Source organism: Numida meleagris, chromosome 1 (assembly GCF_002078875.1).
Source record: "Numida meleagris isolate 19003 breed g44 Domestic line chromosome 1, NumMel1.0, whole genome shotgun sequence".
NCBI lineage: Eukaryota > Metazoa > Chordata > Aves > Galliformes > Numididae > Numida > Numida meleagris.
The window spans coordinates 78,210,504-78,230,948 of record NC_034409.1 but is presented as its reverse complement, the minus strand read 5'-3'; the positions used below and the strand labels follow the sequence as shown (position 1 = coordinate 78,230,948).

At 47.5% G+C, this 20,445-nt stretch overlaps 1 long non-coding RNA gene across 28 annotated transcripts in view; it reads right to left on the bottom strand.

Annotated features, from left to right (window-relative positions):
* Positions 1-20,445, bottom strand: part of LOC110399273 — a 48,024-nt gene that overhangs the window by 6,016 nt on the left and 21,563 nt on the right. For 11 of the 28 annotated variants that reach the window (XR_002439065.1, XR_002439099.1, XR_002439074.1 and 8 more), the window contains 5 exons: positions 19,912-20,106; positions 18,606-18,676; positions 15,850-17,500; positions 14,972-15,265; positions 11,942-12,122 (listed from right to left, as the gene is read on the bottom strand). This is a non-coding gene — a long non-coding RNA (uncharacterized LOC110399273). Of the gene's footprint in view, positions 1-1,404; positions 1,504-6,850; positions 7,003-7,589; positions 7,652-11,941; positions 12,123-14,971; positions 15,266-15,849; positions 17,501-18,605; positions 19,356-19,911; positions 20,107-20,445 lie in introns of those variants that run through there. The other 17 variants (XR_002439066.1, XR_002439073.1, XR_002439102.1 and 14 more) reach the window with 14 other exon arrangements.

Here is a 20,445-nt window from a genome sequence, read left to right as displayed (position 1 = left end):
CAAAAACCTGAGCTCACAAGAATGGCTGTGAGATTTCATCAGCCTTTGTAAGCCTTTCATAAGCCTTGCTTAGTCTCCCAGCTCCAAAGTGTCTGCTGACTTAAGACAGCAAGGGCAGGCCGTGGTAGCACAGAGTCAGAACGTGCAACTGCCTTTACCTGTAGACAGTAATTCTAATTGCAAGTCATGGCTGGGAATCTCATTTCCTCAGGAGGAAGGCAGCTGCTGTAGCATTGCACAGTGTGGTTGACAGAGGTCAAGTAACTCTCTTGTTGTGCAATGCATCTGGTTCTAGCCAAGTATCAGATGGAGGCAGGTGGATGGACAAGTCTTCCGTACCCTACTCCAGGTGTCAAACCTCACACTCCCCTCTGCCAACACCTGAACCACATTCTTCCCCACATCTTCCCTGTCTCTTTCCCTTGGGTACCAGGTTTTCCACCACCGTGCTGCTGGGCAGCGTCACTCAAGTGGAATGTGTGCACTTCCTCCATTATGTCTCTGTCCTAGAGGTGATGTCCCGGCACAGCAAAGACCGATGGCAGCATCACGGGACTGCCTCCCCTTGCCTCCCGCTGGCCTCACTCAAGGTCACACCGCATGGCAGCGACAAGAATAGAGCTTGTGAATGCCACCTTCTTATCCCACTTGTCCCAAGGCCAAGCACCTGGGACAAAGTAATATCCGGCCAAGCGCGACAGCAATGCCCGGGCGTGATTGTGGAGCTCAGGCACAGGTTACCGCTCATGCAGCAGCCCCTGTGCACATACAATAGGCAGCGAGAGGTGCCAGCTCCGGAGGCTGGGGGCCTGGGGACACGTTGTGCTGGAAATGCTGGGGCCCCATCCAGCTGCACCAGCACTCTCCTGCTGCAGGACTGCCAGTTCCTCCTCTGCAAAGCAGCAACGCCCTGCTGCCGGCACTCCAGCCCCAGCAGGAAAGTGAGGATTTAGGGACAATACTCAGGCTGGGTGATGGGCCATTCAGTAATGTGCTGGCCAAGGTGTGTGTTTTGTGGCGTGTGCTCTGTACTTGCTTTTTGCATAGGCCCACATGCTAGGGATGATTCCCCCTGGGGAGGCTGCAGGCATGGGAGCTGCAGGGTGATCTCTGCCCCACGTGCTTCAGCTCTGTCCTAGAGACGTCCCCTGCAGAAAGGCTGTCACTGACCCTATAGGGACAGCTATCAGATGCTGACAGCATGGGCCCTTGAGAGCTTGGAGGATTCGGGCAGCCAGCCACTACAAAGCAAAGCTCTGATTTTGGTGGAAAAGGTCAGGTAGCACAGGCTACTGCCAGCTAATGAGAAACGAGTCTGGACAATTAATCAATACACAATCTCCTCTGCTAATCATATTGATGGAAGATGAGCTCCATCCCCCAGGAAGGGCAAAGGCCATTGAGTTAAACCATTTAACAGCATTTATTTATATCCTCGGTGGTTCAATAATCTGAGTCTTGCCTGATAGAATCAGGCTCCCAGGGGTAGGTAATATTGTACATCTGAAAAAGAAATACAAAAAAAAAATTCAGCTATTTCTTAAGAGGAAAATAGCCCATTTAGAGAAATGAATTCTTTAAAAGTTAACCACATTCCTTTTCTCAAAATGTTTAACCATATGCATGTATGCACAATGCATTTCTGAAAGATTCCATAGAAATGCTCCAGGAAGTATCATTTTCTAAAGCGAAATGTTAAAAAAATATTGGTGAGGTCTTAGGGCATACCTTGCTCGCAGTTACAGCAGGATGCCCTGCTCTAGAAGTCTGCCACAAAGCGTTAGAGGAGAATTTGCATCCTAAAACCACACCTTTCCTCTGGCAGGCACAAAAAGCTTTTTAAGAAACCAGCCCCTGTGGGTAGGACGAGTTCACACTTGTGTAATTGCGGCCTGTGTTGTAACACACACGTGCTGAGGGACAAAGATGATGTCAAGGCACAGCTGCTTCTGCCACACAGCTGGCTTCCTGCCTCCCCAATATAAATCCTGCTCTTGCTAGGCTGCAAAGAAGCGGGTGGTTGGACTGTAAATTGGTGGCTTCTGACTGTACTTTGTGGTGCTTTGTCTGTCTCTGCAAAATAGCGCAGCCCTTCCCTCGCACCATCTATCCAGCTGAACAACCTGCAGGGAAAGGCCCTCCAGCTCGCAAAGGAGCTGTTTGCTTACAGAGCTCCCTGCTGGGACTTATTTACAGAGCACTGCTGAGAGTCACCAAATCTGCTTGTACAGCTCTGGAGATCGTTCAAAGCCTCAGTTCCCAGACCAGTGATTAACGCTGTGCAGGGAGAAGTTAGGGCTGAGGATAAAACTCCGCTTTCAAAACAAGGACCGCTGGTCTCAAACTGAGTAAACATTTTCCCTTGCCTGTGTCAGCTAATTTGATTGCCAGTAAAAGGGCAGACTGTGGGAAATGGCAGCCATGCTGCTGAATTGCCTCCTTATCTGTGGCACTGAGGGACATGTGGTAGTGGGTACAGTGGTGATGGGTTGATTGTTGGACTAGATGACCTTAGTGGTCTTTTCCAGCCTTAATGATTCTGTGATTCTATGATTCTATCCCCTATCTGTCCTGCTCCCTCCATCAGGGCACAAGCAGAGCCCCTCTGGCACAAAGCAAGCTCAGAGGTAAATCTCTGTCTCTGATCCTGGAAGGAACAGCAGATTACTCTCCAGAGCCTCATCCCCCCTTTAACTCTTACTTATAAACAGCCATGGGGCCAGTGCATGCTCAGAGGATGTGCCTCATCCTGCTGGATCGCAGCACAAAGGTACTGACGCAACAGATAAACCCGCCCTTTGAAATAGTAACTGAAGCCAGAATGGGATTTTCTCACACTTTGAAAGCATCTCTGGACAGGAAGGCTTAACTGGATTGGCAAAGATGTGCTCCACGTGCCGGGGGTCTGTGGAGGCAACCTACAAAGCTCCACTGACAGCAACTGCCCGAGGCAGCATCCAGATTGCATGGCTGTCCATAAGAACCTGCGGCTTTTAGTCTACAGATACAGAAAGCACATGCAAGTACAAATATATATAAGTGCACACACATGCCATCCTCCAGACAGTCCTGCTGTGAAAGCCCATCCAACTGGCAGCTGTTGCCTCCGGTACAGCCAGAGGCTAATGAGATCTTGTTGAAAAGGGCTCTAAGCCTGCATGCATTCAGGTTTAATTCTGTGCTCATCTTTCCCAGCTGAGTTCGCAGAGAACGCCGCTATTGTGAGGGCAAGAACCATGCCAGCACACGCAGGGACTGATGTTTCATAACTGGCCTGCCATTGGGAGGACAAAGTCCTGTTGAGTGGGCATTGGCTCTGCCTTCCCTCCCAGATAGCACAGGATCACCTGAATGCAAGTTTGGCAGCCTCCCAGGGCATGGCACAAGGCTGGCCAAGAATGTGAGGCAGAGCCATTATCGGTGCACTGTCCCTAACAAAGTGAAGACATTCTGTTTCATCAAAAACTATTATTTGTCCCTGCCCTTTCCAAGCAGAGGCAGAAAGACGTGGGCTGTGCCTGCTGCGACATGTACCTTGTATGGGGGCTGCCGATGGCGTCAAACGCTTTGACTTCAGAATTCAGGATCAGCATTCAGTCTAGGTGTAAAGCACGAATAAAGAAAGGCTCTTTGGGAAGGAGAGGAGACAAAATCATGAATTCATAGAATCACAGAATCATCAATTTTGGAAAAGACCTCCAAGATCATCCAGTCCAACTGTCCACCTATCACCAATATTTCCCCACTAAACATGTCCCTCAGTACAACATCTCAACATTTCTTGAACACAAATAACACAAAATAACTTAATTCCATGCATTTTCCCATCACAACAATCAAGGAAGCTATGATTTGCAAAGGGGCTTGTCCACTCCTCTTAGGTGAAGGAAGCTGCTGGTCACCCAGAGCCTCTGCTCTGGTGTCTCCTCATTATCTTTAATGCCAGAAGCAGGAAAGATGAAGCTCTAGGACTTCTCCCAGCATTTTAGTTTTGGCTTAGGACCCATACCAGCCAGTCAGCTAAACAGGATGCTGAAGTATCTAAAGGGATGATGTTAATCTTAATTCTGTATGACATTTGTTTATTTTCCTTGTAATTTGACTCCATCTATGAACCAGATTCACTTGCATTTGTAAGTAAACACAATCCATTTGTAAACCAAGACCTACTGGCACAGCTGAGCCTGAGCAATATGACGCATACTGGAGACGCCCTGCTTCTTCTGGGCAGTGACCACTTAACACAAAGTTGTCCTGGAAAACTCTTTGCATGTCCACTGCCTGTGAAGTAGTGGAGATGCTGAGTAGTGGGAATGCAGTGGGCCTGCCCACAGACCACAGAGTTGCAATGTTGTGATGCAAAGGAGGCAAGAGAGGCTGTCTGCTTACAGAGGTTCCTCCGCAGGCATTAGGAGGAGAGAAGAGGGAGAGGGAGAGGGAGAGGGAGAGGGAGAGGGAGAGAAGGTCACTGTGAACCTGCCAAGCTCAGAGCACAGCCAAGGAGATGGATTTAGTGTCCCCTGTCTGTGAATATGTGCCCTTCCTTGCTGCACTGAGGAATGAAACCATGCCAGCAGCAGCTTGTATTCACCTTGTCCAGACTCCTGGGCCCCACAGACAGCCTTGGGAGCTGGACTGGTGAGAGACAAAGGGCTCTGGAGAGGCTTAACAGCAGAGAAACTAGAGTGGCTCTCTGCTGTTCCCTTCCAGAGTGACGGTGACAGGCTATTTCAGCAAAGGGGACTGCTCCTCGGGTGCCTGGCCTCTGCGGAACTCATCTGCACGCCTTTGGTTTTCCTGAGATGTGCAGCCAAAGGCAGTGGGGAGGCAGCACGTGTGTCAGTTGGGAGAAACTAGCCCCATGCTGGTTTTTAAGGCCTGGATGCTATGTCACCATCTCTGTCCCAGAGCCTGTCTCTTCACTTGTGCCACTGCTTTACAGCCTGCTGGGGCCTCTGTACCTAGTCCAGAGTTAATATTTTATCTAGAAGTCCAGGGAAGCTCAGTGAAAATAGTGCTAGCCTTGAAATGCCAAAGCTAACTTCAGAATGTTCCCTTCCAGACTCTGAAACGCTGCTATTACAGTACTCCCTGATAAGGAAGTGGCTTGGGCTAACAGCTGGGGAGATTATTCATGGAAATCAGTGCCATGACTGTCTCTCTGTCCTTTTCATCTTTCTTTCCTGAACTCCACCTTTATGGAGAGCAAGAGCATTACTCTTCCAGCTCCAAGGAGGCAAAGTGGGAGCAGCTCTCCAGCAAAGGAAAATCTGCTCATCCTGAAAAGGTTTCTTTGTTCTTATTGCATACGATCATTTTTCCATCGCATAGCAAATTTATGGGAGGGGCAGCAGTGGCAAGGGGACCAATGACGCCTTTTTGTTTAATAATTAACTCCTGCGGTCGCCTGGTGCCATACATTCCAGCCAGCGCTGCAAGGCAGTAAGATTGTGCTGGCTGCAGAGCTCAGCACGAGATGGGCAGTATGGGAAAGCTGATTTCTCATTCTTCTGCTCACTTCTGTTGTGCTCTGATCTGCCAGCACTTGGGTTTCTCCATCAGCAACATTTGAGTTGCTGTGGATGTGTCTTCCTGCCTGCCTAGCACTGTCCCAGAAGCGCTTTGCATACACTGCACACTCTGTTTTGCAGAAACAACAGACACTGTGATATATCGTTTCATGGGGACCACGTAACAACTATTTAAAAGAGCAAAGCCAAAGTATGTAGCAAAGGCAGCCAAAGAGATTCATCTCGTTGAGTTCTCTGGCTGCCATTAGTCACAAAGCCCTTGTCACCCATCACCACTCAGTCAGAAAACTGCGAGCTTTGCAGCTCAGAGATACAGGTGTCAGTAGAACTTGCTGGGAACCTTCTGCCAAACTTTTTTTCAAGTTTTAATGGGAGTTCTTCGCTTCCAAATAATTTCCAAGGGAAGTGCTGCTTTCAGGTAACATGTCAGCCTGACATTCCGCTCAGGGGATCCCTTCCGTGAGTGTCATAACATTCAGACGTTTTTTAAAGTCAAAAGGTCTTTACCATAGATTTACAATACTTAGTCATTAAATAGCAGAAGGCCAACCATATCTGAATGGTTCTAAAGAAAACATTTGAAGGTTGCTGAAATAAAACTCTTCAACTGAACAAGGAGAGCATTTTTTTTCCTAGTGAAATATCAGTTCTTTGAAAAGGTAGAGATTTTAACTTTCTATCCTACTTCATGACACATCTTTTCATTCAACACCTTGGCAGTTTTGTAGAAGGGAAATCTATTTCCCACTCTGTTTGCCTTATAGAGAGGCAGAGGCAAATCTTACTGGAAAAATACACTCTCAACAAATATCCTTTACGGTAGTGAAAATTACCCTAGGGCAACAAGTGACACTTGCAGCCAAGGCTGTCAGCTGCAGTTTTAGCAGCCCCTCCCTCTGAACAAACGCCTGAGATGTCAGCACGTGTCCTCGCTGCCTGGGAAATGAGCTCTGTTCCTATATCTCTGTCTATTTTAAGGCACATCCCATCTGCAGTCCCTTCAGCTCTCCGCGGTCAGGAATGCGGCTCCTTCTGGAAACCATCCACTTGGTAAGACAACTGGGCTTTGACTGAGGACCAAGCATGCACCGTGCATGCCCGTGTGGGGTGGGTTGGGATGCCCTGCCCAGTGCCATCAGCAGCAGCATGTGTCTGCACAGCAGATTTCCAAGGTTTCACAACCTCAGTTCTCGAGGTAGAGCAGTGGATGCGAGAGGGACTTGGGTTTATGCAATTCACACAGCTCTCACTTATTGCCAGTACTCATGCATCAAGCAGTGGTTCAGCTGCACCCTGTTGCCCATCTCCTCCCTACCTACCCCACATCAGTTTCTTTTCGAGGCCTCCTCTGCACTCTTTAGGCCATGAGTGCTCCCAATTGGTCACACTAGGCAACTGCCACTCCACGTCTTGTGGAGGCTGCCAGCCAAGCTCTGTTGCTGTGCTAGTGCAATGACCTTCAGGAGGCCGCCTGCAAGGTGAAAGAACACAAGCAACTGGTTATTCAGCTTGCAGGGATTAGACCAAAAGAAAAGAAAAAAAAAAAAAGCTTATTTGATTGCCTTCTGTAAAATGTCATTGTCTAATAAAAGTCAGATCTGCAAGCCTCAAAGCAGAAGCTAGGAAGAGCCAAGGGCCAGGGTAACATCAGCTCATGGTCCTGGAGGACACTTGGCTAGGCTCCCAGTGCTGAGAGAGCATGAGAACCAGTGAGAAATTGAACCATATTGTTCCAGACCACATCTAATTGAGTACACCAGTTCCCTATATTCCCTCTTTTCCCTATGGTCACTCCCAGAGAAACTCAGTATGGATGGTGTCATCCCTGATTCAAAGTAGGAGAGACAACAGTCCAAATCAGGAGCAAACTTTGTAAAATAACAAGTTTGAGATGACATCCTTCAAAATCCTCCCCCAGCCAAATGTCCTAATGGTTCCTGAGAGCCCTGGTGAAGATTTTAATTGCTCTGTGACCACTGAATATTACTACAGCGTTCAATTTAGCTATGCCCAGAGCACTCCCAGGGCAGACTGGCTGACCCTGGTGGGAAACAGCACCTCAGTTGGACTCCAAATTCATCAGGTGGTTGATTAAGTCTTTCAGAGCACAGGTGAGAGACCTGGGAGGGGAAAAAAGAGGGATATCTCAGCAGATCTCAACACTGTGCTTTTGCTTAAGTACAACAGCGCTCCTGCAGTGCCTACAATGTAAAGGTGGTGCCTGAGCTTAGGATGAAATGAAGATCTGAGGCTAAAACTCTCCCTTTTCAGTCCTTGAACAAGAAAAGCGTCTCCATATTTCCTCCCAGGCTCATCAAGCTCATTGATGTGTGACTAACTCTTTCATTGACCAAAGCCCAACCACTTCCCTCACATGATCTTACATAAATGCTCATCTATTTTGTTAATGAATGGAGCTTGAGAAATTTCCATTGCCCAAGGCCCTTGGGGGAAAATGCGCAAGCATAGTCTCTGCATTTTGCGTACCAGCATGGGATTTTCCTATGGATTAACTGAGTACAGTGGAATTTTTTTCTTACTGCTGTCACCAGTGCCTGAAATAGTAAGCAAACAGATGAGCACCACACAGAAAGGAAAAAAAAAAGAGAGACCCTGCCTGAGCCAGAGGAAACAGGAGACTCCCTGTGCCAGGAGGAGTAGCAGGGACATCATCACCATGGCCAGACATTGCACTTATTCCCAGGCAGGTGGTCACTATCAGGCAAACTCTGCTGTGTTTGCTCAGCCCTGTGCAGAGCCAAAATACGTTCCAGCCTGCCTCCCTTCCTCCCTGGCACAGACCCAGCAGCAATGGCTTGCTTGTGTCTTGGAGGCCTGGGGAAGATCTGGTCCTAGGATGGTAAGAAGCTCTCCCTGACCTGCCATAGCCAGGACAGAGCAGCCACAAGCACAGTTCCTATGGAAAGGTCTCTCAGGGTACTCCATAAGCTGAACTGCTTCCTCAGTGAGTTCTTCAGCTTCACATGGAAGGAGTCAGAGAGCTCACTCTGCTCTCCTTCCCCTGAATGCAGCATAATGCCCCAGCTCCCAGTTTGATGCTAGGCAGCAGTGGAAGGAGGTGATAATTTCCCTGTTGGCTGTATCAGCACACCAAAGGCACACACACCAGTGTGTACTGCAGACAGGAGCTGGAGGGAAGTGAGGGATACTTCTAAAAGCCCATACTGATGCTTCAGATTTTCCGATTTTAACCACTTCACTGTAGTGCTTCCTACGTTACTTTTATCCTCAAAGTCCTCCCATAGGTGGAAGGCTGGAGTAGAGGAACTCTACATCTCCCAGTGCAATACCACACAAAGGCATTTATAAGTGCTAGAGGTACTGTTTTTCTCAGAAATGTGATTCATGCTGTTCTCTGAGGATGTACTTTGGAACCAAAGTATTTGTCATGTGTGTGGCATGGGCTCCCTGCTTTGTGAGCTGCAAATCTCATGGCCATAGGCCTCGGGGGAACGCTGCTGAAGCTAATAGGATAGCTAGCTTGAAGTTGGCACTGAACTACCATGAAGGATGGAACTGGCTGCACCAAAACACTAGAGGATATTCCTTTCTCTTTCTGTTCATGAGGAGAAAATGCAAATGCAGCCCTAGCCTCTGTAATGTCTGGTCCATGTGCAATGCTGAGAGAATATTTAACTGCTGGAAGAACATTCCCTTCCAGAGATCGAAGTGAAGTTAATCAGTTCCAGACTATATTCAAGTCACGGGTGTTAAGAGGACAACACAAGTACAAAACCTTGAGGACGTTCAAAGTCTTCTGCTACTCCTGGTAGTTCCATGTCTCCCCTGGGATGCTACACAGAAGTATTTTTTCACATCCTGAGAAAGCAGGATCATTAACTCTCTCAAGGACAGGCTTCTTACAGAGGGGAAAGAGCTGGAGAAGTGACAAATGTAGTTTTTAGATCCTCTTTTTGCATCTGTATGGTGCTTCTGTATGAAGCCTGGGAGCAGAGGCTGCTGCAGCAGCTGAGCTGGGAAAGCCCTAAGGCAGGTCTGGAGAGGTTCCCTGGCCTGGAAATGTGCTGGGTGTTCATCATCTCCTGCTGGGCTGAGATTCTCATGACAAACTGCCAGTGGTGGTGGTTCTCAGGTTTTGGAAGGTGCTCAGTTTTTGCCAGACCCTCCTCTTATACAGCAGCATATTTAGTTATTCTTTCACCCTAGTAGAGCTGATTTGCCGTCACCTAATGGAGGCTTACGTATCAGCGTACTTTGTCCCACATGCATCACTGGCTGACTAGCTAACGAGTTGGGGTCTGGGCTGTTCACTTCTCAACCAAGTTCTGACTATTCCTAACACTCCAGCATGGAGATGTCTCTCTGTGGAGGAAAAAAAAAAAAAAAGCATTTCCAAAATGTGTTTACCATAAGCCCTCCTCTTTCCTGCTGTCTCATCTGAAAATCCCCTTGAGGCTCAAGGTGAAAGTTTCCAGTTCCCTGCAACAAACAATATTGTTTTCTCTAGAGCCCAATTTGCTCCAAGCTGGGAGGAGAAAGGAGGGAAGTGATGCAGCCTGTAAGTTCATTTGGATGACTGAGCACCTCTCAAATGCTTCAGCCAAAGCACTCATTAATGTTGGTTTGCTTTGTTGTGTTTTATTTTTGTTTGTTTTGTTGGGTTTTTTTTTGCTCGTTAACAGACTCAGAGATCTTACTATGCAAGTGAAACCTTCGTGTATCATGCAAAGCTCAGCTCCTCCTAGAGGAATGATGAACTAGAAGCTGTAATGGTAAACTGAATTGGCAAAATAACAAAGAAAAAGTCTGTGTTGCTATTTTTCACCTTGGATTTAAATCCTCTGGAATGAGCAGCCCTACTCAGGCACTGCATAAAGTTTTTCCTGAAGTAAGACGACAAGCGGGGAGCACGCTAAGCTGATTAGTGCAGCTAAAGCTGTATCACATTGCCACAGCAGGGTCATATGATTGATCACTGGGGTGAGTAGTCAGGAAGCTTCTCAGGGGCCAGGGAGCAGACCGGACATAGCAGAGAAGCCAGGTAAAATGGGCACTCGGGGAGTGTCTACGGGATGATCTGATATCACTTGCCTGCTGTAGCACAGACTGAAAAAGCAGGGACACCCTTGCTTTGGATTACATTTTCCACCTGCTCGGAACACATGCTCTCTACCACTGACTCACTCTTCACCACAAGGTCATGGGTCCAGGGATGGCCCAGTAGCCCACAGGCCCCACTGAGGCACCACTTTGGAGCCAAGGGCAGTGCCCCAAGATGGCGCCCACCCTAAGATGGCGCCTGGCATCAGGCCCAGCACTCACCCTCCAGCCTTTGCAACCAAGCTCAGTGGCTCCTGTGGACCCAAATGGCACCGGAACGACAGCTGGGCCCAAGACTTTAAAAAAAACATGAAGGCCACAAGGCTGTGAGGGATGGAAAGTGAACGCTCAGACACCCCACAGAACCTGCATTATTAAACAGATGCGAGCACTGGCTGCCACCTGCCTCAGGAGCTGTGCTTTCCACACATGCAGCACTTCTACAAGCCGTACTTCCTATTGGACTCGGCTGTTAAAAAAGAAGGCCCTTCCTCTGATACATCCATGTGAACCTTCTTTAACCACAGATTTGCCACCTCTCACTTTTCCTTTGCTTTTCTTTACTGCCGTAGCATAGACCAAGAACATTTGCCAGAAAATAAGACAAAGGGTTGCTGCAAGAAATAGCAGTGAGTGGGCATGCAGGGACACACAGAACTGCACAGAGAGTGGAAGAGAATAGCTCCTATTATTTTGGTAAGCCGCTGTTGACCTTGAGGCAAGACTCTCAGGGAAAGGTAACAGCTGGTATTAGACAAATGACACAGCTAGGGAAAACAGAAGAGCTTTCAGACACACAAATCCTTCTGAGCTGAAGAAAAAGACTGTGAATATCAACCAACGCACAAACCGCAAAAGTTTCCTGTGTCTCTCTTCTTCCGTCAGGGAAAATGCAGCTCTGCGGGGAAAGACCTTGCCCCTGGACACATAGCAAAACAAGGGCACGATAAGATCCCCTGATTCAGGCTCTTCTGTGATGATACGGTACTTGCCCACCCACAGAAGCTATGGCTGTTGCTGGAGCCACCATCTAAACCTGTTATGGCAATGCACTACCATCCCCAGAACTTGAGAAGCACGGGCAGATGCCATTGCATCACTGTACATGAGCCATTTTTGAATGCAAACCCCTGCCTCACAGTGCAGAACTGTGAATTACACTGACTCCAGAAACACCAGGTCATCTCACGCAACTTCACTGCAAGCAGTCATTGCATTTTACAAAAAAAAGCTGTTTGCAGGCACTGAGGAGAGCTACCAGGGTTCAATAGAGCTCAGCATCAGCACTGAAGAAGCAGGTGGGGTTAGAGGAGACAGCACAAACATACCGTTGAGCTGAATCTGACGGGCAGTGAAGCAAACCATATTCTGCCCTGCTACAGGGACAAGCAGCAGTAGTATATTGATTAATGACGTCAAAGCCTCCAGGGGATCTCTCCGAGATGCAGGCAGTTTACATAGCGTTCTGAGATCTCTATTTCAACTTTAGGCCAGTAACTCCCGATTTGTCTGTGGACAGACAGACGTCTTGGCTTTGGTACTGCACAATGGGATTTGCACAGGAGACTGCATTTGAGTATAATCACATTGTGTGTCACAGGAGAAATCCAGCCTACAGGGAGCAAACTGTGACTGGTACTCAGCTATGCAATTTCCTATTGCATGGCATGGTTGTTTTCAGACCTGCTGCTTCAGGCCTGTCTCACTCTCTGCTTTCCTTGTTAAAAAATTCCAGGGACACTTCCCCAGCAACAATACTATTTTGTTCAGGAGAGAAAAACTTAGAACTGACCAACCCTGTTATCAACAAGAAAGTGTCTCAGATAGCAACAAAAGAACCAGCATCAATAATGGAGAGGGGAGAGAGGGAGATGCAATGAAGTGGAGAGAGAGTGGCCAATCAACTTAATGAAATAAGGCCCAAGGTTAGCAAAGTCTATTTATAGACCCCAAGTGGTTCAGCCCTGTGCATTTAGAGGCTGGTTCAAACTGGCTCCTTAACAGCAGTAATAATCATTACAGAAAAGAAAGAGAAAAAAAGTGAAAGCTTGGAAAATTCACTGCCGGAGGTAAAGCTTTAGAGCCAGGGCTGGCTGGAGTCAGAAGTAACTGCATTACCGAGAGATTGAAAGGTTAATAGGAAACCAGCTGACACTGAAAGGGAACAATTAGAGAGGTTAAGGGGCTTAATATTAGATTAATGGTTGCCTGGGGGAAGAAAAGCAGAGATTTCAGGAAAATGGAGAACGATGACCAGAAGGCTGTTTTTCATGGATGGAGAGCCCCAAATCTGCTCCAGCCTATCCCTGGATAAACTGGAAGGAGGTGGCTCTGCCATTCCTTGCCAGTCTCATTCAGTCTCTGCTCCATCTCTCTTCTCTCCTGTCTCCCTCCCTGACTTGCTTTAGGTTTGCTCTCTCCCCTTAAGCACTGTCTGTGTGGTCTTTTCTGAGTGTCTTCTTTGTGTTCTTCACCCATCCCCCCACCATCTCCTTAAAGGTCACGATAATGAAATTATGCTGAGAATTCCCATGGCCCTTTAATTCCCCTTCAGCATGCTGCTCTCCCTGGTGGAGATCAAACATAGCACTTTTATCTGCATTACCTGTAACCAAGAGTCAAAGTTTCAAAGAAAAGCATTTTGCTAAACATCAGATGACACATTTGTCCCCCAGTAAATTTCTCCTGACTTGATGGACAATAATGACATTGGTGAGGCCCCTGAATACCAGAAGTGCATTTAAAAAGCTTTTTAGCAGAAGAGTGTTGGACATACTGTAGAGGGTGCTGAGTTAGCACAATATGAACTTACAGAATGGATCAATTGCATCTTAAAACCCAAAGGGAGGGTGGAATGAGATAAGAGTGGCATTCAGCACATGGGCTGAGTTACCACAAGGAACACTGCCCTGGCAGGTGAAGGGCCGTATGTACGTTGCTGCTGCATGGGACAAAAGGTTAAAACAGGCCTCTTAGAGGAGGAGATGGGAAAGGAGGATGTTCCATAGCTCAGAGGTTCTGATTGCTCTCCTGGTGCTGCAGGGGGAAGGAAATAAGCAGTTCTCTAATCCCCCCAGAGGATGGGATGAGCAGTAAGAAGCTTGAGATGGGCTCACTGCTTCTGTACAGAACACAGACTCTGCAGCCGTAACATGACCTGTTCTGCTCCCCCAGGGTCATTGCCCCTGCTAGCACACTCCATCACTGCACCTCAGTGCCTACAGAATCTTGTCACACAGCACCACCAGCTGCTGCCTAGGACAATGTTGGGAGCATCGGGCTCCTCCCCATACCACCCTGGGGGACATCTGAGGCCCAAGGAGAAATTCCTTCCCTCTGCAGGCTCAAGGATCTTTCCAATTCCACGTGCTTCTCCCATGGGACAGCAAGAACTTTCCCCAAGTGCCTGGCCCTTGACTGCTCCTTGTGGACTCAAACAAGCGCAAGCTGGCTGGATCCATCTGTATCCTACACTGATTCCCACAGCACAGCCTCTCCTCTGAAAACCTCCCTGGGCAAGATTAGAAAGCAATGCACTCAGCACTTCCTTCTAGGGCTGTAAAAGCCAGGCTGGGACTCAGACACTCCACAGGCACCTGACAGAAAAGTTTCTCCACTTGTGATAGTGACAGTGAATGGTCCCAGTCCCGACGAGTCACAGCCTTCTGTGGCTTGTTAGCTCCAGCACACTTGAGATGTGGCTTAATGCAAACTGTGGAGGTCACCCATGGGCTTCCAAGGGGAAAAGAACAAGGAGGCTCTGCTTGGCATCAGGAGCCCACTCAAGCTGTTTTCTTCATTTATTCATGACAGCTCAGCACTGCCGAGATACTGCAGATTGATACACAGACTGGAAAAACTGCCAGATAAACACTTGTGGATGTGTCTCTTTCTTCAATGTGGCTTAAAAGCAACAAGCCTGAAAGGAGAGCCCCTCTCCCACCTCTCTGTCCTACACAGCACTCCCAAGCCTTGCCCTGCCAGCCACATCGCTGGGGCTGCACTCCTACTGCCCAGCACCTGCAGCCTGCTGTGCCCCAGAGCTAAACGCACACTGCAGCTGGGGAACTCCAAGCACTCTACAAACAGCCATTAATCCTCAAATCATCCCTAGGAGCCAGGCTTCTAATTATTTGGCTTGCCATTATCTCTGGAACTCACTGTGCTGTTCCTCCAGCCCTGGGATGAAGAAAGGTAAAACAATACCCACTATTTCATAACAAATTGCAAATTAAATCGACTCCAGCTCAGCCATTAGGGGAAATGTTACCTCTTCCATAATCACCCCCTGCAGGCAAGAGCCTGAGAAAATGTAGCAACAGCTATTCTTTAACAGTTAGGTAAACTTTGACACAAACCTGGTGTGACAGGCTCCAAGTGAGACAGCCAACGAGTGGCAGATTTCTGACAGCAGAAAGCAGGAATCCTGCCTCTTGGTTCCTTGTTTTATCAAACAAATTGTCTCCCCCTCTGAGTCAAAGGTGGCCGTCAGAGGAAAAGAAAAGCAGCTCATGCCCTCGGTGTGTCTTTGTAAGAGATTAAGGATCCTGTAGGATTTCAGTCCAAGGGAAAAAATAAGCATTTTTCCACTTTTTTTTTTTACATCAGTAATGCGGGTCTTCAGGAGTCTGGAAGTCTCCAGTCTGTCTAGCCTAAATAATGAACAAATTGAAGACAAGAAAGTACGGGCAGGGGAGAAGGAAGGGGAAATTAAGTCAAACTCCCAAAGTGCTATTTGTGAGTAGCAACAGCATAAACACGGCAGCACAATGCACAACATATCAGTGAGAAAAGAGGTGAAGTTCAAGAACAGAGTCAGGGTGTGAGAACCTACAGGGGTCAAACTCTGAGTACCCCTAGAGGTCTACGTGGGCAGAAGACAAGAAATAAAACAAGGATCCCCATACCTTCCCCTTCGGAAAGAGAAGCCCTAAGCGGTGTGAGATGTGGAATAAGGCAGACCCAGCCTAGAGGAATGGGAAGGACGGGGCAGCAAGCAGAGCCACAGCTCTCCTTTTCATTCTTCCTGTGTTGGCTGGGCTTGTGCAGATGGATTCCTGGAGAGGCAGTGCTGAAGGGAAGGAGATGGAGGTGGGTGGGGAAAGCCAACAACACAAAGGGCAATTACAAAGCAAAGTAGAGGCGAAGGAAGCGGCAGGAGAACGGGGCTGGAGCAAATGTCAGCACGCAGAGGAAACGGACTTGCTTCAGTTCAGAGGGGAGAAAGGTCACTCACTTGGCTTTCAGAGCTGTCCCTCTTGCAGTCCTTCTCTGCCCTCTTCCTGCCTTTCCCTCCCACAGCAGAACCCCTGGCCTGCTCTAAGGCAGTAAAGAACATCTCTGTCCATTTCACCACTCCCACCTCTCTCTCTGATCCAGCTGTACCCGTTTAAACTACTTCTCTAGCTGGGAGATTCAATTATGGCTAGCCTGCTCGATGCAGCCTTGACGCTGCTTTAACAGTCATTGCTATTTCTAGGTATACCGAAACACAGAAATCCAAGAACGGTCTGCAGTAACCAAGTGCAAACCCTGTGTCAGGAACCAGGGAAATACACAGACTGCTCAGCTCACAGCCCTCGGGCCATGCTCCGAAAAGCCCAGACTAGAGCCTTAGGCTGCACCCACAGCACCCCGTGCGGAAGGCAGAGCTGTGAGCAACCCTTCCCGCACAGCTGTGAGCAACTGCTGATGCTCGAGCGGTACCTGCTGGCCGCTCGCACGCGGCACTTGGAAATACTTCCACTGGGGAACTTGCAGTCAAGCGTGGATAATACTTGTGGAGAAGAGCTGCTTATCCAGCTCTGCTGTGGCTCTGCCTGAGAGCTGGCATCCGGGTCCACCTTGCTGTAAGAAGATGTCCCAGTTTTATGAAGCAGTGCGGTATTTATTTCTATGGGATCTCCAGCCCCACATTGTTACTCATCTTTCTTTAGTTTCTACAGTTTTAAGGACTCCCAAGCCTCCAAAGTAGTCAATGACCACTACTTTGGCAATATACTTTGTAGTTTGGTACAACTGGAACAGCTCTGACTCCAGCTGATGTCGCCCCAGCCAGCGCCTGAACCCGTCAAATCATGTGCACTAAGATCACAAAACCCCAAACCACTGAAAGCTTTAACACAGCTTGACAGAAATGTGCTCAAAAATGCCAGTAATGCCACTGTTATGCAAACTGGGCAGAACAGGTGTCAAAACCTCTGTCCACTGTACTAATGATAAGCCAGGTCATTGGATGATGATTGGATTATCATGTGCTGGGTCATTGGGATGATGAATAGAATCCATCTCCTATCGCTGGGTGCTGAAATTACCAGTCTGTTATCAGAATGCTGTAAAGCATGAAGGGAATAAATGAAGACAGTGCAGAAAATCTTGAAATCAGCACTCTCTAACTTTTCTCTGTTTGATTTTGCCACAATAGTGAACTTCTACCATCATTTATTTGGCTCCAGAAACTGAGAAATAGAAAACAATAATAGAGAATCATTAATAGTGAACGTGTTAGTTAATGATTACAATGTTTCAATTCACCATACACCTGTTACCACTGTGATACCACAGTGACTACAGAAAGCATTATTAAATCAGTTCTGGCTGATACACTGCAGAGTTGAACGAGAGGAGTTTCAGATTTAACCGGTGCTGTTTTGCAGATCTCTGCTGCAGTGCCATGATAGAGCCAGAGAAGATCAAATATTCTGGCTGCATTCCATGCACTGACACATTCAGGGATCACATGACAGCTGTCCCAAATTAGGTATTATTCCCTGTGACCTTTTCACTGCTCGGCTGGCCACAGGCACCAATCAGCTCCACACCCACTAGAAGCCAGCGAGAGCCTTTTCTGTGGATGCTGGCAAGCTTTGGAGCAGATGCGACAGCAACTGTGGAAGGACAATGATCAAAAAAACACCACATGGAACCTCAGCAGCACAGGTGAAAGAGGTGAAGGGAAAAGTGGTGAAAATGAGAAGTGGGAGGGTTCCTAGAGCCTGACACACAAGCACACGTCCCCAGCAGTCTACATGTAATGGGAAATGTAATCCGTAGCACCCCTGGGTCACATGCAAGGAAAAGGTCTCCCACCCCTACAGGCTGGCCTTCAGCCACTAAGGCCATCAGATTCCAAGTCCCGCAGCCCATTCCTTACAGCCTTCCTTCAGGCCCAGGCTTTGGCCCATCCCGCCTCCTAGGCTGTGCATTAACCTAAATCATGATGCTATCGTTGAGATCATTTTCCCTAAGGGTCCAAGCCCTTCTTCTAATGATCTAAAGATAATAAAGATGTTGTGAATCAGCCAATTACTAATTCCTCTAGGAAAAGAAAAGGAGGGGGGGACATGAATACATCAGCAGGCAAACATCCCATCCCACAGGGTAAGCCAACCCCACATCACTTGTCTGATTAAGTGGGTACCTGCTTCCTACAGTATAGCATAGTATAGCACAGCATGGCATAGCATAGAATTCCCTCTCCCCAGATCAATGCCCTTCCTTAGAAACCTCCCCTCTCTGTTCAGCAAAGCGGTGGATACTGAGGAAACCTGGGAATAGCCCCACATGCTGTCATGTCCTAGAACATGTCCTGGCTCTGCCACAGCAACAACACACCTGGATGCAAAGAGCTCTGGGCTCTGGCACGTAGAGCTTCTTGTCCCATTTTCAACCTTCATGCTGTTTCCCATTCTATCACCAAGAACTTTCCTTGATTAGTTAAGTTATATTAACTATTTAGTTAAACATTCATTTAAAATTAAGAATTCCAACCCAAGTGAAACCTCTGAAGATTACATATACAATCAGAACTAGCAGGAATTCTACCCATGGAAAGGCATGGCTCCTCTGGGGCCAGAGCTGCAGGACACAGCCCATTGCAGCAAAAGGCAAGAATGTCAAGAGATGATTCTGGGACGAATTCACCCTTGAAGCCCTGAAAAACACTCTGTTTCGCAGTAGTGTACACAGTTTCTGACTCCTGTTTGTACTTACGTCCACTTTACATTCATCACTCAATTCCTCTCTTTTCCATCCTCGTGGTCCAACTCTCCACACTCTTCTCTCTGCCAGAAGATAAACAAGGACAAAAGGAGACTCAAAAATGCATACTTGAAGAACACTGAATCCCCCACTGGAGAGGAATGGCATTCAAGCCGTACCGGATATGAAAGAAGAGGGAAAAACATTCCAAATGGGAAATAAATTTGAGATTTTTAAGACAAGGAATGGATTTTCTAAGTAGAGAGAGAGTTTATTTCTCTAGCTGATAGAAAAAATAGACAAGTGTTGGGACTCAACAGGCCCTTCCTCAGACTTCCCACAGAAATAAGGCAGAAGCTGTATTACTGGGGTCATATAAAGCTTGACTAAACAAACTTAGTTAACGTCATCGGGGTACATAGGTTTTTCCCATGGCTGCGCTTAAATCACAGTAGCCCACACGATACCCGAGGTCAGCTCTACTCACCTCCTTTCAAGAAGGAAAGACTCCTTGAGTTAAAACCTAAGGCAAAGCTCCTCAGAGTTTTGTTAATGTGAGCAAGTGTTTCATGTCCTTGAACTTAGCAGAACAAACTGCACCCAGAGACAGCAGGAGCACACAAGTTTACCTTCCTGCTGCTGTTTTGGATGTTAGTAAATTAATCTGCTGCTTATTGAAGAGCACTGCGAACTTATGTTCCAGAAGCAGTGTGTCACAGACGGTATGCATCATCTCCTCACAGCCTAGTGGGTGTTATCAGCCTGTTTTAAGGTAGAGATACAAGTTTGATCAAGAGACAGCTGCATGTGTTGGTATTCCTGCTGACCCCAACTTTTGCCGCAGTCCTGCTCCTGGAAGCCACAGTCCTCAACTCTGCCTGCAGAGCCCCATGCAAAGCTGGCTGTCAGGCACTCATGAAGCATTTTCACTCACACGGTTGCTTTCCCTACAATCAAGGAGTGCTTCTAACGGTCATGCAGCCGATGATTAGATGAGGATTGTGTCATTTTTCAACCAGCCCTGCTAGATCCAGGACAGGGCGTTTGCAAACAACTGAAAGCTTGCTTGTGCACATCAGCACAACACAGAGTTGCCTTGGCTACCGTGGCTTCATACCCCAAATTCACAAGATTGCTTCTACACCAGCACTCAAACTCTGATCTCATTTATTCTGGGATGAAAGAGGAGCAACATCTCCTACAGGCACCATTTCTACTGGTTGAAGCAAATATTATTAAAAAAAAGAAAAAAAAAAAAAGAGTCATCAGCTGGGATGTGTCTTAGGAGCACAAGCATTTACCAGCAGCTTTTACTTACCAACAATTTGTGTTACTAGCATCGTGTCTCAGCATTGGCAGTGAGTGGGGATTTGAGGGTGTCAGAGGCCATGCTTGCTTCCTGGCATGCAGTCAGCATTTCTTGGACCCATGTCATACACCAATACTGCTTTGGAAACTGCAAAGTCCAGACTTCCAGTGCTGCTTGAAGTTTCTCATGCGCACAGCAGACACCCTGAAAAGCAAGCAGGGGAAAGCAAGCAGAGTCTGAAGCTCTTGGTCTTATGTCAGCCTGCAAAAGAAGTTGATTTATTTACTGATAAAGCTCTGAAGTTCCACAATGTACGCCAAAGTCTTCTCCAACTACTGCAGTTAATGAACTGAAACTGTTTAGTAGGCTGTCTCTTTTTTTTGCTGTGGAAACAATATAGATCATATCAGGTGTCAAGGAATTTCAAAACCACATCTTCTGCAAGACTTCTGCATGGTGCTTGGTATTAAATTGCATAAGATAAATGGAGTGTATTCCATCAACTGGTTTATTTCAGGGGAGCGATTTCAACCAATTCCTTCA